This window comes from Castanea sativa, chromosome 7 (genome assembly GCF_040712315.1).
Source record: "Castanea sativa cultivar Marrone di Chiusa Pesio chromosome 7, ASM4071231v1".
NCBI classification, from domain to species: domain Eukaryota; kingdom Viridiplantae; phylum Streptophyta; class Magnoliopsida; order Fagales; family Fagaceae; genus Castanea; species Castanea sativa.
In genome coordinates, this window is record NC_134019.1 from 10,866,286 (window position 1) to 10,882,803 (window position 16,518).

General features: G+C 34.6%; 1 pseudogene; it reads left to right on the forward strand.

Annotated features, from left to right (window-relative positions):
• Window positions 1–5,395: 5,395 nt before the first annotated feature.
• On the forward strand, window positions 5,396–8,425 carry LOC142643953 (protein neprosin-like; annotated as a pseudogene).
• The last annotated feature ends 8,093 nt before the right edge of the window (window positions 8,426–16,518 follow it).

The following is a 16,518-nucleotide window of genomic DNA, read 5'->3' on the forward strand; positions in this document are numbered from 1 at the left end:
TGACATTGATTGTTCCATTTTCACATTCAACTGTACCAACATAACATTCAACAATACTTTTGTCACATTTAGGGTCCATTTGGATATAACTTATTACTGAAAATTGAAAACTAAAAACACTATAGCAAAATAATTTCTAAATGTGTGAATAGTATCATGAGACCCATTTTTAATATTTTTTTCCTGAATAAAGTGCTTATGGGTTCCATGAATAGTGCGTAACAGTAACTTTGTCTCCCGCACAGTGTAATCACGTGCATGAATAGTACCGATTACTGTTCATAAGTGCTTAAGGAAAAAAAAAAAAAAAAAAAAAAAGGAGAAAACGCACAAACGTGGACTCAGAAACGTGGATCCAAACAATCACTTAGTAGTTCCTTTTTTTTTTTTTTTTTTGCCCTCACATTTGATGGTTCCATCCTTACATTGTACTGTTCCAATATCACATGTAACTGTTCTTTTGTCACATTTGATGGTTCCCCTATTTTTCTCACATTTGACTGTACCAACATAACATTTAACAATACTTTTGTCACATTTAATAGTTCTTTTTTTTTTCCTCATATCTGAAGGTTTCATCCTTTCGTTATGCAGTACAAACATATATGTGACTTACTCTTGTCAAATTCAATGGCTCTTTTATTTATTTATTTTTTCTCATATTCAATGGTTCTGTTTGTCACATTCAGTAGTACCAACATAAAATTGGACAATACTTTTGTCACATTTAATAGTTCCTTTTTTTTCTCACATTTGATGGTTTCGTCCTCACATTATGCAGTACCAACATCACTTATGACTGTACTATTGTCACATTTAGTGGTTCTTTTTTTTTTTCTTACATTTGATAGTTCGATTGTTACATTAGACAGTACCAACATTATATCTTTTGTCACATTCGGTGGTATCTTTTTTTTTTTTTCCTCATATTTGACAATTCCATTGTTACATTGGGCAATACCAACATCACATGTGACTATACATTTGTCACATTAAATGGTTCTTTTTTTTTTTTTTACTTACATGTACCAACATTACATATTGGCGTAGCCAACCCAATCCAACTCCACCGAATTACTTAATAATCAACGAACATAGCAACAAAAATACTTCTAAAGTCTCAAAAATATTCGAAATACCATTAAATATACTAAAATTACAAAAAATAATAATAATACTAACACTTCAAATTACCAAAATAACACAAAACTCTAAAAAATTATTGGGATATCCTTAAAACCTAAAAAATGATCCTAACACCTAAAAACATGACTAAAATACCCTCTAAACCTAAATCCTAATTGAAATACCCTTAGATACTAAAAAAAATGACCTAAATGACTATGAAACCTAAAAAATGGCTAGAATGACCATGTAACTTAAAAAGTGATAGTAATGCGCTTAGAACCTAAAAAATGACTGTAATGCACCTTAAACCTAAAAAATGACCGAAATACTCATAGAATCTTAAAAATGACCGAAATGACCTTGAAACCTATAAAATGATCAAAATACCTTATAAAACTTGAAAATGACCAAATACCCCCAAAACCCTCAACAATTATTGGAATACCCTTATAGCCTTAAAAATGATCAAAATACCCTTAGAATCTAAAAAATGACCATAATGCTCTTGAAACCTAGAATGATTCTTTTTATTGATCTTGTAATATTACCTAAGCTTTTGAAGTTTCAAAATTTTATAGATTATTATTTTATATTTTTATAAATTTAATTTAAATTATATATTATATTTAAATATTTTGTTAAAATCTTGGCGTATCATATATTTTTAAATGGTAAAATATATAGTTTCATTTACTAATAGAATCTTAATAAATATGTATTAATAATTGGCATAATTATCAAAATTCATATTTTGAAAATTAAATAAATGTGAAAAAAAATATTATTATATTAATTTTTTTCATACATTACAAGTGTCACTTACTAGTAGTTTTATAATGACCAATGGCTTGTTGTGTGATTTTTTTTTTTCCAATTTCATGACTATTGTTGAAACTAAGTCATCTAATTTATGGCTTTGTTTTCTTTTAGTTGCTTCAGTCTCTATAGCCTCCATATATATATATATATATATATATATATATATATATATATATGAGGATCACCTCTTATTGGAATGGATACTAAGAAATAGAGAAACATCGATAGAAATGATTTAGATGGTAGATTCAGTTTTCCTCCATCCAAAGATACAACGTTTATTTTTTTGGATCAATCCAAAGAGGCGACTTAAGGCCCCAAAATTTTAGATAAGGCTTTAGTGTTGTTTCCCTTAATCGTATGCTAGACAAGTTGCCATCATACCTACGATTCATTATTTTAGTGTGAATGCATAATAATGGAGCAACATGCATCACGTACCCCACAAGAAATGTGTGATATAGCCATCTCTATTTTATTTCTTACTCCTCTTGATTACCTTTTTATTTTCCACATAATGGTTATTAATTGACGTTCAATTTCATTTATTTTTTTCTTCCTTCATTTGTTCTTTATTACTTTGTACATTCCCTTGCTAGTTGTAAATTTTATGGTTATCAATAAGAAATAGATATCATGGATGGCTTAAATAGTTATAGATGTAATTACGTTAGTGGTATGTCAAAGGGTTTTTCTTCCTTCTGAATTTTCAAGGAAATATGAATATATTAACGGAAGTAATAATGAACCTTAAAGTTTTTTAATGTATGAGGTGGTTAGGTTAGTGGTATGTCAAAGGTTTTATAAAGAACATTTAAAAATAATTCCTGGGAAATGTAAAATGTCTTTTTTTGAAAGAGAAATTGTAACATTTTGAATTGTAGAAATGTGATTGTTTTAGTTACCTTGTTTATAGATTTCATTATTAAGTTATAAACATCTAAATTAAAGTAGATGAATATATAAATGCAAAATTATATGTAAAGTTACAACCGCACAAGATAAATATGTATAGTTAATTTTTTATTATTATTCATGAATCATTATTTCATTTTTTTACTTATAAATATCTAAATTAAAGTTTTTTTTTTTTTTCGAATGAAAAATCTAAATTATAATAGATGAGTATGTAAAGGTAAAATTATAAGAAAAGTTAAAAAACACATTTTCACTTTTAAATAGTGGAGTTTTTAAGTCACCTAAAATGAGAAAATGTTTAAAAATATATATAAGGAAAATTGAAAACAAAAAATGATGACGTGGCTGCTGATGTGGTTCAACGTGAGTGTAGCAACATTAAATGCTACGCTTCAACTTATAGTAATATATAGATTATAATTAATTGTTTATTTTATTGCACTATAAAGTTTTCAATGTGCTCTCTATAGCCATCTCTATTTTATTTCTTACTCCTCTTGATTACCTTTTTATTTTCCACATAACGGTTATTAATTGACGTTCAATTTCATTTCTTTTTTTCTTCCTTCATTTGTTCTTTATTACTTTGTACGTTCCCTTGCTAGTTGTAAATTTTATGGTTATCAATAAGAAATAGATATCATGGATGGCTTAAATAGTTATAGATGAAATTACGTTAGTGGTATGTCAAAGGTTTTTTTTTTTTTTTTTTTCCTTTTGAATTTTCATGAATATATGAATATATTAATAGAAGTAATAATGAGCCTTAAATTTTTTTAATGTATTAGGTGGTTAGGTTAGTGGTATACTAGTATGTCAAAGGTTTTATAAAAAAAATTTAAAAATAATTCCCAGGAAATGTAAAATGCCTTTTTTTGAAAAAAGAAATTGTAACTTTTTGAATTGTAGAAATATGATTGTTTTAGTTACCTTGTTTATAGATTTCATTATTAAGTTATAAACATCTCAATTAAAGTAGATGAATATATAAATGCAAAATTGTATGTAAAGTTGCAGCCGCACAAGATAAATATGTATAGATAATTTTTTTTTTTATTCATGAATCATTATTTCATTTTTTACTTATAAATATCTAAATTATAGTTTTTTTTTTCGAAAGAAAAAATATAAATTAAAATAAATGAATATCTTAAGGTAAAATTGTAAGAAAAGTTAAAAAATATATTTTAATTTTTAAATAATGGAGTTTTTATGTCACCTTAAATGAGAAAATGTTTAAAAATATATATAAGAAAAATTGGAAACAAAAATTGATTTCGTGGCTGCTGATGTGGCTTAACATGAGCCTAGCAACATTGAATGTTACGCCATTTTTAATGAATAGTGAAATGTCATTTTAAATTGTTTAGTCTTTTAGATAGGATGAAACTTTTTTCTTTTTTCTTTTTTCAGAATCAGATAGGATGAAGCTAAATTCAAGATAATATTTTTTTTATCTTCAATTCAATTAGTGAGTCCCATATATATTAAAAAAATACTTAATCTTCTCATAATGTACCAAAACCCTAGGGCCTCCAACCCTACATTATGTACTAATTTCTTGCATGGTTAGTTGAGGAGGGTTGCCAAAATTAATAACTACCCAATGAAATGGTGCAATTGTACACCAACAATAGGAAAAATAGGGCTGGTATGGTTTGCCAGATGAAAAGTTACATCTTTTTGTTTGCCAAATAAAGAAATCATTTAGTATTTTTTTTGTTACCGTTGGTGTGGCTTAATTCCTGGACCTTTTCACTATTAACCCATCAATTTCTTGTGTTTCTAAAAAAAGATGAAATGGAAGAAGTTGAGAAGAAGTTTCTAAATAAATATGAACCACTATATATACCTAAAGGATTACGACTCTTTAACGGGCACCTTTTCATTTAATATGCTCATTTTCGATTAATAGGCACATTTTTTGGTCAATAGACATATTTTCATTCAATAGGTATTTTTTTAGTCAAGAGGCACATTTACGTTCAATAGGTACCTTTTCAATCAAGAGGCACATTTTCGTTCAAAATGCACATTTTTCGGTGTTTTTAATTGTATATGTGGCATAAAGTTATTTAGCTACGTGGCGCAATAAAGAATGGTCAACAAAAAGTCAACAGTTTTGACTATTAGTTATTATATAAATATATATATATATATATAGAGAGAGAGAGAGAGAGAGAGAGAGAGAGAGAGAGAGAGAGAGAGAGAGAGAGATAAATAGATAGATAGACAGACAGACAGACAGATAGATAGATAGATAGAAACATTATAAATAGATGATTATAAATAGAATTGATGAATATAAATAGATAGATACATAGACAGAATGTGTAACAGTTCAAAGATAAACAATTGAAAATTTTTAAGTATTGCAAAGATTACGATCAAAGTTAGCAATTACATCATTGTACACTGCAAACCAGTGACCTTCTTCAAGTACTAGTTAGTTATGGCATCTCCTTGTGTTAGGGGGAGGAAGTGGTTGAGGGTAGTAAAGATGAACTTTTGCTTGTGCTTTCTCATACCAATGGCAGCAGTTGGAATTGGAAACACTAACACCATCTTTGGTCAGAAACAAAAACTGGATATTCAACGGCAGTTGAAACGCCTTAACAAGCCTGCTCTTAAATCCATCGAGGTTATTAATTACTTCATATAACATTCTTTTTACACTCCATTTTTATTGAAGTAAGATATTTTCTAGAAATTATTTTACACATTTTACCATGTTTGTTTAGGTGTAAAAATTTGGGTTTTTGGGTTATGGTGGGTGGCAAGTAGCTAGGTTTTATGGTTGTAATGGGTGGCTGAGATTTGGGGTAGGTTCTTAATGGATTTGCGCCATGGGTTCTCTTAGATCTAAATTGCTCTTCCTCTTTTAAAAAAAATAAATTGCTGGTAATTAGTTGTGTGTGTTTTATGGTTGATAAATTTGATTTGTATATTATTGAATTTGAGAATTGGGTTTAATTCATTGAGAAGTTTGAGTTAGGGTATGAGAATTTATGGTTTGATTCATGGTTGGGTTTTGATTGAAATTTGAGAATCTTTTATCTTAAAATTTGAGAATTGAGTTTTAGTTGTTGAGAATTTTGAGTTTGTGTATAAGAATTTTTGGTTTGATTCAGGGTTGATTTTTTATTGAAATTTGAGAATTTGAGTTTGTTCGTTGAGAATTTTTGAATTTTACATACGTGTTAAGAGTTTAGAGAACATGCATCTAACAATTAGATTTTCAAACTATGTAGCAATATTAATTTTTTTAAAGGAACTTGTTGCCTTATGCTACAACCAATTTTGTAGTTGAACTTTTATATATTCCCACCTTCTTTTTCTCTTCTTTTTAGCTCTCTCTCCTTTTTTTTCTCTTCTTTGGGGTAAGCAAAGCTTGTGTTTTATATAGTACTTTTAGCTTTAGTCCTAAAATAATCATTCTCTTTTGTGTGTTGTGGTGTCTCCATGACTCCCATTTACTACTTTTATGATCTTAAATTGAAATCTAACTGTGTGTGATGAGAAAATGTATCTGATACAGAGCCCAGATGGAGATATAATCGACTGTGTACATATCAAAAACCAACCAGCTTTTGATCATCCTTTCTTCAGGAATCATACAATTCAGGTGACTAGCTAGTATAATTTAGTAATTGATCATTTGGAACCGCTAATAATTTGATCCCTATTGTATGTATGGTATGGTATGGGGTTGGGTTTGCACATATATGCCTTAGATGAGACCAAGTTTTCACCCAGAAGGGCTTTCATTCGACGACTTCTCTTCAAAGTCCGAGTCCAAAATTACTCAGCTATGGCACTTGAATGGAAGGTGTCCTGAAGAAACTATTCCCATTAGAAGAACTAAAGAAGAAGATTTATTAAGGGCAAGCTCTGTAGCAAATTATGGAAGGAACAAATACCCTCAATTTGATACCACGGACACCAATAAAACTGCTTCCGTTGAGGTACAACTTAATAGGTTTGAACTCAATGATATCTACTACTACTACTACTAATTAAGAACTCAAGAAGTCGACACTCACAACCTTCATGTTTTTTTGGTTGAGTTTCTAGAATGCAATAGTTTTTGTGACGGGAGATAAGTATTGGAACTAAGGCAACCATAAACACTTGGAAACCCCAAATCCAGGAACAAGATGAGTACAGCTTGTCTCAACTCTTGATCATAGGTGATAATGCTGGTAGAGAGATTAATAGCATTGACGCTGGCTGGATGGTATATTTATTATTTAATTTCATCATCACTTTTTTTCTTTTAGGCCCTTGCAAAACATTGAATTACTAATAATTTTCAATTTTACAAAAATTACTTGTGTGTGATAACAGGTCAACTATAATGTATATGGAGATTACAACACAAGACTCTTCACTTTTTTCTTTACTAATGTACGTGTTTTATTTTTTTACTTCCCCACCATTATTGTTTCTTTTTACTGGTTTTCAAAAAATAATCTTTTATCCATTCCTGCAGAAATATTCAAATCAAACTAGGGGTTGCTACAATCTATTGTGCTCACCTGGCTTTGTTCAAATCAACAAGGAAATTGCGCTGGGTGGAAGCCTCAACCCTATTTCCGTCTATGCTGGTTCCCAATATGAACTCCACCTCCTTGTCTGGAAGGTAGTAAAATATGTCAATTTAATTACTTTATCAAATACTTCTAATTTTTGGATACATATCAATTACTTCATATGTAGTTTTTCTATAACAAAACTCATAGTAACAAATGTTACAGATATGGCCCAAGGCCCAAGCTCTGTTATATTCTTCTGGTTTTATTTGTAACAAATTATGTTTGAAATTCTTATTTCTCGGTTTATTTATTATTACATACAACTTTTTAAATTTAAAGTTTCAAGTTTTTCTATACTCAATTAATTTTAACCTAACTTATTTTTTAAGACCGCAAATTTAAGTCTAGTTGTTCTGCACAAAAATAGATTCTTTTTCTTTTTCTCTTTCATTTTTTTCACATTTATTTTTATGTTTTAAATATAGATATCTCTTTTCTTTTTTTTTCTTTTTTTTTTGGTTTTTAAAATACGTATATTGTCGCATCAATTACAGGCATGTGTATGCACATAAACAAGTGAAAGAATATTTAACCTTCATACCTTCATTCATCATTCAAAATATTACAAACTGATTAGCATGGCATGTACAATGAGGTAGGACATCAAAGGAGGGGGAGACTGGTGGTTGCAAGTTGGGAATAAGTATCTAATGGGATATTGGCCTGCCTCCCTATTTGTATCCTTGTCTGAAAGTGCTTCACAGATCCTATGGGGAGGACAGGTGACAAACCTACAAAAAAATGGGGAGAACACCTCAACGCAAATGGGCAGCGGTCATTTCCCTGAAGAAGGGTATCAAAGGGCTAGTTACTTCAAAAATCTTCAAACTGTTGATGGTTCAAATGTTCTCAGGTTTCCCAATTATAGTGGAATTGCTGTTAGTAAACCAAATTGCTATAATGTCACAAATTTTATAAACTACTTTTATTATGGTGGTCCTGGTAGAAACCCCAATTGTCCATGATCATTTAGATTATTGTTTCAAATTTAAGGAGGAAAAAGGAAAAATTAGAAGTGGATACTTATGTTTCTTATTCTATGCATGTAACACCAAATGTACCAACAAGTCATATGTGATATTAAACTCTTTGATTCAATAAATGAAACTAAAAAGTTATTATGTGTAGTAGTAAAATTTTGAAATTATGAAATTTAATATTGTGGAAGTTAATTGGTCTTAATTCTTATCAAAAGGGATTTAATTGTTGCAATTTTTTAATTCACCATCGGATCATGTTGCAATTATTTATTGCCCCTTTTTGGCTTTAAAAATCGTGATTTTTTATTTGTTTGGATTTTTATCATTGTTTTGACGCGTTAATCGGGATTAGACAAAATACAGTATCAACAGCCATAGAAAATAGTATAGCATAAATAAGCATGAAAAAAAAATATGTATGATAATCATTCAAGTAAAAAATCATTTTGATTAAACAAAAATCACTTTAAAAAAAAAACTCATAAATAGTAAATTCCTAAGCAAAGGTATTATTCTTAAATCACAAGTTAATTTAGTAATGAAAACAAGTTTAGTAATATTTAATATATTGAGAAAGAGGCGATATAGAAGTTTAGAAACTATATAAATCTTATATAAATTTTATTATACTTCATATTAGCTCACAAGAAGCTTGGTTGGTTCATTGGTCATGGTATCAACCTTAGTAACTCAGTCGGACCAAAAGAATGCTAAAGAGCATGAGAAGTCAAGCCATTTTTAATTTAAAGATCATTTTTTATTATTATTAGTTTTAGCCACTTCCCAATATAGGTAGGACTCGTTTGAAACCTTCTTCACGAATGCACAAGAGCACCAGCATTACAAAAACTAAACCTATAGCAACGATATCTAAAACACCCAAAATCATTGCTATAGACCCATATGGACTATAATGACCATTAACAAAGCCAAAAATAAATTTTTATTCCAATTTGTCCATGAATATAATTATGTTTTCATTATATATATATATATATATATATATATATATATATAGAGAGAGAGAGAAAAGGGGGGGGGGAGTTAATATTATTATGTTATACCACCAAATAACGTTTTACCATTGAATAACACATTTTATTCATTTTTAACATATAAGCCATTGCCACTTTCTCTAACCATTTTAACCATTTCAACGATTACCTTGATCGGACCAAAAGCATGTTAAAAAGCATGAGAAGTCGAGCCATTTTTAATTTAAAGAATATTTGTTTTTTTTAATTTTTAGCTAATTCTCAATATAAGTAAGACCCGTTTGAAAGCTATATAATGAATGCAGGAGAGAATCTACACTACAAAAACCAAACCTAGACGATATCTAGAACACCCAAAATCAATGCTATAGACCCATATGGACTATATTGGCCATTGAAAAAGCCAAAAATAAATTTGTATTCAAATTTGTCCATGAATATATATTATGCTTTCATTCTAAAAAAAAAAAAAAAATATATATATATATATATATATATATATATATATATATATATATATATAGATATATGTGTGGGTGGTTAGTGGTTAAGGATATTTATCTTACAAAAAAAAAGGAAAGAAAGGTTATTTATCTTACACATTTTATTCATTTTTAACATATAAGCCAAATTTCATATCATATACTATACTAGCCTTATCACATGCACTTTGTGCATGCGATGAAGTTTTTTTTTTTTTTTTTGGGTCTAGTGTCATTATTTTTCTTTTTTTCAATTTTGAATTTTTTTTTTGAATATATGGGTCTAGTATCCTATTTATTTATTTATTTATTTATTTTTTTTGTCTAGTGTCATAATTTTCCATTCATCTCAATTTTTAAAAGTTTTTTTTTAATATTTTTTAATTTTAAATTTTGGACAAGTTTTTTTTTTTTTTTGAAAACATGGATTAGTAGGAGAGTTTCTTATTTTATAGGCATTTTAAATGAAGTTGGAGATATATTTTTACTTGGTTATTTCCAAGTTTTTTCCTTGTTAAACGTAGTGTCTAGGGATATTTTTGAACCACATAAAAGTCCAGTTTAAAGAGAAGAATCTTAGTGTCATAATTTTCCATTCATCTCAATTTTTAAAAGTTTTTTTGAATTTTTGAATTTTAAATTTTGGACAAGTTTTTTTTTTTTTTTGGAAACATGGATTAGTAGGAAAGTTTCCTATTTTATAGGCATTTTAAATGGAGTTTGAGATATATTTTTACTTGGTTGTTCCCAAGTTTTTTCCTTGTTAAACGTAGTGTCTAGGGATATTTTTGAATCACATAAAAGTCCAGTTTAAAGAGAAGAATCTTCTTATAGATAGTATAGATAACAAAAGTTGGGTTTAGAAGCCATAGTTGCGCCAAGTAGCTACACCAAATTGCAGAAATATTTTGTCTTTTTATTAAAAAAAAAGATATAATTTTTTTGTTCTTATCTTCTTCTCCTATTATTTCTAAGTTGATAAAAATCTTTAAAATCTTAATTTGATTACAATTCAAATTCCTCATCTAATCCTTTTATTATTAATTTATTTTTACTTATATTATTGTGCGCACCCAAAATGTGTTTGTTGGGCTTAACCTCTATTTGGGCTCACAATCTATTTGTATTATGGGCTTTGGGTTTCCTACTATGGGGGTTCCATGCTCGGCCACTTAGGAACGCTCGGCCACTTAGGAACACTCGTCACCTCCACTCTTCCCTAGACCTCTCAGAATTACTTCCTCTCTCTCTCTCTCTCTCTCTCTCTCTCTCTCTCTCTCTCTCTCTAAATTATCGCCCTATTTTTTCCCAGTGTTTACCCTAAAAAATCCCCACCCCATTTCCTTATTCTCATCTCATATTTATAGCTTATGACTAGTGTAAGAGTTATGATTATTTTTGTGATGAATGGGAAGAGAAGTCCAATCTTATTACCCTTAAGTGGGTGTTTAGTTGGGAGTGAGAGGTGGTGAGAGTGGCATTGGAACCGGTTCCATCGTTAGAGGAACTGCTCTGCAGCGATACTCCCTAAGTGATGCCGAGCATCTTGGGACTCACCTTCCCTGGACCAGATAGGATCTTACCTTCACCGTTCATGTCATAAATGGCTTTTATCTCGTTGTTTTGGGCTTTTGATGGGCGTCAAGGCTTGCTTGGGCCAAGCTCGTGGGCCTAATAGTACACGCAACTGCACACAGTGTCCAAAGACCTAAGGTCCAATGAGCCCAAGGTCTTACACATGAGGTGCCATTAAGTGGGTTTTATCAACAATGGGCTTAAGGGGAAGTAACATCTCGTACAATAGCCCCCCTTTGATCCGTGCCCGACCCCCGGGCACGAATCAAGGACCAAGTGCCAAGCACTATCCAAGAAATCCTAGGGGCAGATATAGGGCGGTTTAAAAGACTCATTAATGCGCCCTAAAAAGCTGTGTGGCGACTGTTGGTTCAACATTCATCATTATCTGACGGTTCGTGAACCGAGGTGGCACGCGTGTGGCAGTTAAGATGGGAATTCGTGGGGTTTCCCGCTTCCCATTCATTAAAGGTCATTCATCCCTCTTATTTGGCTCCTATAAATAGTTCCTTCTGAGTCCCTGCTTCACTTTTACATTCCTCCATTCTCCAAACTACCTCTCTGCCAAGCATACTGTTATTGTGCACTCATCTCTCAGTCAAGAACACCACCCCTTCCTAGACTCCCAAAGTAAGTTTTCTCCACCTTTCCTTTCATTTCTTCTTTTTTTTTTTTCAACATTCTTTCAATCTTAGTTTAAGAATGGGTTATTCCCACCTTCTATCTTCAGAGGCGTCCGTGGCCAACTTTAAGGCTGCCTACAATGTTCCTGGAGACGTCGATATCGCCTACTGTCATGAGGGCGATATCGAACTCCATAGGCGCACTGGCATAAACACTGTCTTTTTCCCTTTGATGGCCATTCTTGAGGGTGGGGTTAGGTTCCCGATCGACCCCCTTGTCATTGGTACCTTTAGATTTTACGGTCTATGTCCCGACCAACTCGCCTCCAATTTTTACCGAGTGGTGAGTTGTGTGAGTAGATTAAACCACATATTCGGTTTGTAGTTAAACCAGCATGACATTAACTTCATGTATAGTCTATGCGAAAAAATTAGTTCTGATTATTACTTAAAGATCAGAGATATGTGGGTCTGGCTGATATCGTGCTTGCCTTAGTCGAACAGAAACTCGGTGGGGGAATTTGTCTGGGTGAACAAAAATTTGTTTGCCAACGAGACCCTCTGCCCGTTCTCGCCGTGCAAAGTTGGTTAGTACCGAGAGCCTTCATTTGCATTAAGTCTGCGTCATTTAGTTGTTTACATACCAGAATAATCGTTCTTTTTGTTGATTTGCAGCAGAATCAAAAGGGTTCCTACCAGATCTCCGGGTTGTAAACGTTCGGGATCTTAATTTTGTACTTAGATCAGAAATTTTTGTTCATACGGACGGACAGCTCTGGGCATCCCATTTGATACTCGGCGTTGCACCCGTATACTTAACCTGGCAATCATTCAGCCAGGCTTTGCTCATAGATAGCCCACTCCTCTCGTACATAGACATATGGCACACAAACTTCCTCCCGCCCTCACTCACCGCTGCTGAAGCTTGGGATCTTGGTCCTCGGTACACTACTGCAGAAGATCTTGCGCCGGTGAGGGATGAGTCTGCTAAGCGCATGTCCCAAAGTCGCAAGAGACACGTAGCCATTGAGCAGCATGAAGCCCTTGCCCCGGTAGCCGAGAAGGAAGCAGCCGAGCCGATTAGTACTTCAAGTGCTAAAGCCGACCAAGCAGAGAAGATGGTGAAGCAGAGAGTGATGAACCTCACTCAGTTTTTGCCCAGCGCTAGCCCTATAGCTCAACCTCAACTCCCCCAAGGAAAGGATCAGACTCCTCTTACTGGTGAGGGCAAGAAAAGGAAGTGCACCATCGTGAAAACCACTCTCGTCCCGAGTGACGCTTCACCAAAGACCCCGCCTTGCGCAAAAGGTGGCCCAAGATCCAGGAGCCGATTGTTCCTCAACCGGTGGTCCAGGTCGGGACCAATGTGGTGTGCTCTTCCCAGTACGAGGTGGGTTAGCAGCCCGTCTTTAGATTGGGCGAAAAGCCTTGGTCGGTGACCGCCAGTGTAAGGACGTGGGCACAAGGCGAAGGGGGGCGGGTTGCCAAGAGCCTGGCGCAAGGTCTCCTTCTCCCTGAGGATGTTTCAATCCTAAGGATCTTTCGATTTAAGGCTTCCACCTGCTCGGTGATGAAGATTGAACCAAGGACAGGTTTTTGTCCTTAGGATATTTTAGTGTAAGGTTTCCACCTGCTCGATGATGAAAATCGAACTGAGGATAGGTTTCTGTCCTTAGGATATTTTAGTCTATGGTTTCCACCTGCTCGGTGATGAAGATCGAACCGAGAACAGGTTTCTGTCCTTAGGATGTTTCGATTTAAGGTTTCCACCTGCTCGGTGATGAAGATCGAACCGAGAACAAGTTTCTGTCCTTAGGATATTTCGATTTAAGGTTTCCACCTGCTCGGTGATGAAGATCGAACCGAGGACAGGTTCTGTCCTTAGGATATAGTGTAAGGTTTCCACCTGCTCGATGATGAAGATCGAACCGAGGACAGGTTTCTGTCCTTAGGATATTTTACTTTCCTCTGCACATATATTAATCAGGGCAAATGAGTTGAAAATGAAGGAATCATAAGAACGAATACACCTACATGGATAAACATTGCTTTTGTATTAATTAACAGTATGCACATATAATACTACACTCAATATGTACCCCTGCCAACTGATAACTAGTGATAAAATTTCTTCAGATTGTGAGCATTCCATGGCCGGGGGAGTGGTCTCTCAACCAAGTCTTCCAAAAAATACGCCACAGCGCTAGCAATGGTAGTAATCCTGTATGGCCCCTCCTAAGTTGGTGCCAACTTCCCTGCGTTGATGTCTCGTGTATTCCCTACTACCTTTCGAAGTACTAGATCTCCCGCGATAAACTCCTTTCTCCTCACGCTTCTGCTATATCTTTGGGCGGGCTTCTGCTGATATTCTGTCAGTTGAATGGTCGCCGCTTCTTGGTGTTCTTTCAACAAGTTTAGCTATCGGAACATCAATTCTTCATTCTCGGCTGGAGTGAATCTTGTAACCTGGGTGCTACATAGGTTTACCTCAACTGGTATGACAGCCTCTACTCCTAAAGTTAGAGAAAATGGAGTCTTTCCCAAGGATCTCCTCAGGGTCATCTGGTACGCCCACAAAACGCTAGGCAATTCCTCAGCCCACTTACCCTTGGCACCCTCTAATCTTTTTTTCAATCCGTTAACAATGGCCTTATTGGTGGCTTCAGCTTGGCCGTTACTCTACGGGTATGCTGGGGTAGAATATCGGTTCCTGATGCCAAGATTGTTACAAAATTTGCGGAAGGCTTTGTTGTCGAATTGCAGCCCATTGTCTGACACAAGGGACTCTAGGACTTCAAATCTCGTTATAATGTTTTTCCATACAAACTTCTTGAAATCTACATCTCGAATGTTTGCCAGTGCCTCCGCTTATGCCCACTTCATGAAGTAGTCCACTACCACCAACACAAATCTTCACTTGCCCCGTTGCCCGAGGAAAAGGTCCACCTATGTCCAGCCCTCACTAGGCAAAAGGCCACAGGCTACTAACAGGATTCAAGTTCCCAACAAGTTGGTGGATCGTCGGGGCGTGCCTTTGACATTGCTCGCACCTCCGTGCATATTCGATGGCATCCTTCCGCATTTACGGCCACCAAAACCCTTGAGTCATTGCTCGGTGATCCAATGAACGTCCACCAACGTGACTACCGGACACACCCTCATATAGCTCAACCAAGAGTTCTTCAATCTTGCTAGGGTGCAGACATTGTAAGTATGGTCCCTCAAACGACCTTTGATATAGTTTCCGATCGACAGATAACCAGTACCGAGCAACGGTCCGGCGCACTCTGGCCGCTTCTTTTTCATCCTCTAGCACTCGGTCCTCAACTAAAAAGTTGACAATAGGATCCATCCAACACTTCCTGGCAGTGGTAATTTTTGAAACTCTTGTCTTTGAGTTAATACTCGGTTCAGCCACCAATTCCACCCTAATTAATCAAGGCACCTCATTGGCTACCGACACTGCTGATGTGGCTAAGGAGTCGGCGTGTCGGTTTTGCCCTCTAGCTACTTGTTCACTCTCACATTTGAAAAGTGGCCCATACTCTGCTTCACCAACTGTAAATACTCGATCATCTGGGGATCTTTGGCCTCAAAGTTCCCCTTTACTTGGTTAACTACTAGCTGGAAATTCGAGTAAGCCTCCACCTCTTTAGCTCCCAAGTCCGAGACAACTCTTAATCTGGCCAATAGGGCCTCATACTCGGCTTCGTTATTAGAGGCTCTAAAGCCTAATCTGAATGAATGTTCCAACTTTATTACTTCCGAGGTGATAACTACGATCCCAGCTCCAGCCCCAGCTGCGTTGGATGCGCCGTCCACAAATACCTTCCACGGGATGACTTCTACATGGTAGACCATCTCCAACATTTTTTTGGTGAGAACTCGGCGATGAAATCGATGAGAACCTAACCCTTCACCAAGCTTCTTGACTTGTATCTCATGTCAAAAGAGCCCAACCGAGTCCCCCACTTAGCTATCCTCCCCTTAAAGTCAGATCTCCTTAACAATGACTGCAGAAGGTACACGATCAGGACATAGACGGTGTGGGCCTGAAAGTAATGGGGCAATTTTCGAGTAGAGTGCACGAGCGCTAGCACCAACTTCTCCAATGGCAAATACCTCGTCTCAGTGTCGACAAATGTTTTATATAGTATATTGGTAGCTGCACACCTTTATCCCTCAGCAACATTATGCTCGCGGCTCGGATACCGAGAGGTACATGTATAAATCTTCTTCGGGCTCCGAGGCTGTCAACATTGATGCTCGCCCAAGATATTCTTTTGGGTCTTGGAAGGCTTTGTCACATTCTTCGTTCCATTGAAACCCTTTCCACTTCTTCAAAAGCTGATAAAATGATCGACACCGATCAGCAAACTTGGAAATGAACCGATTAAGGGCAA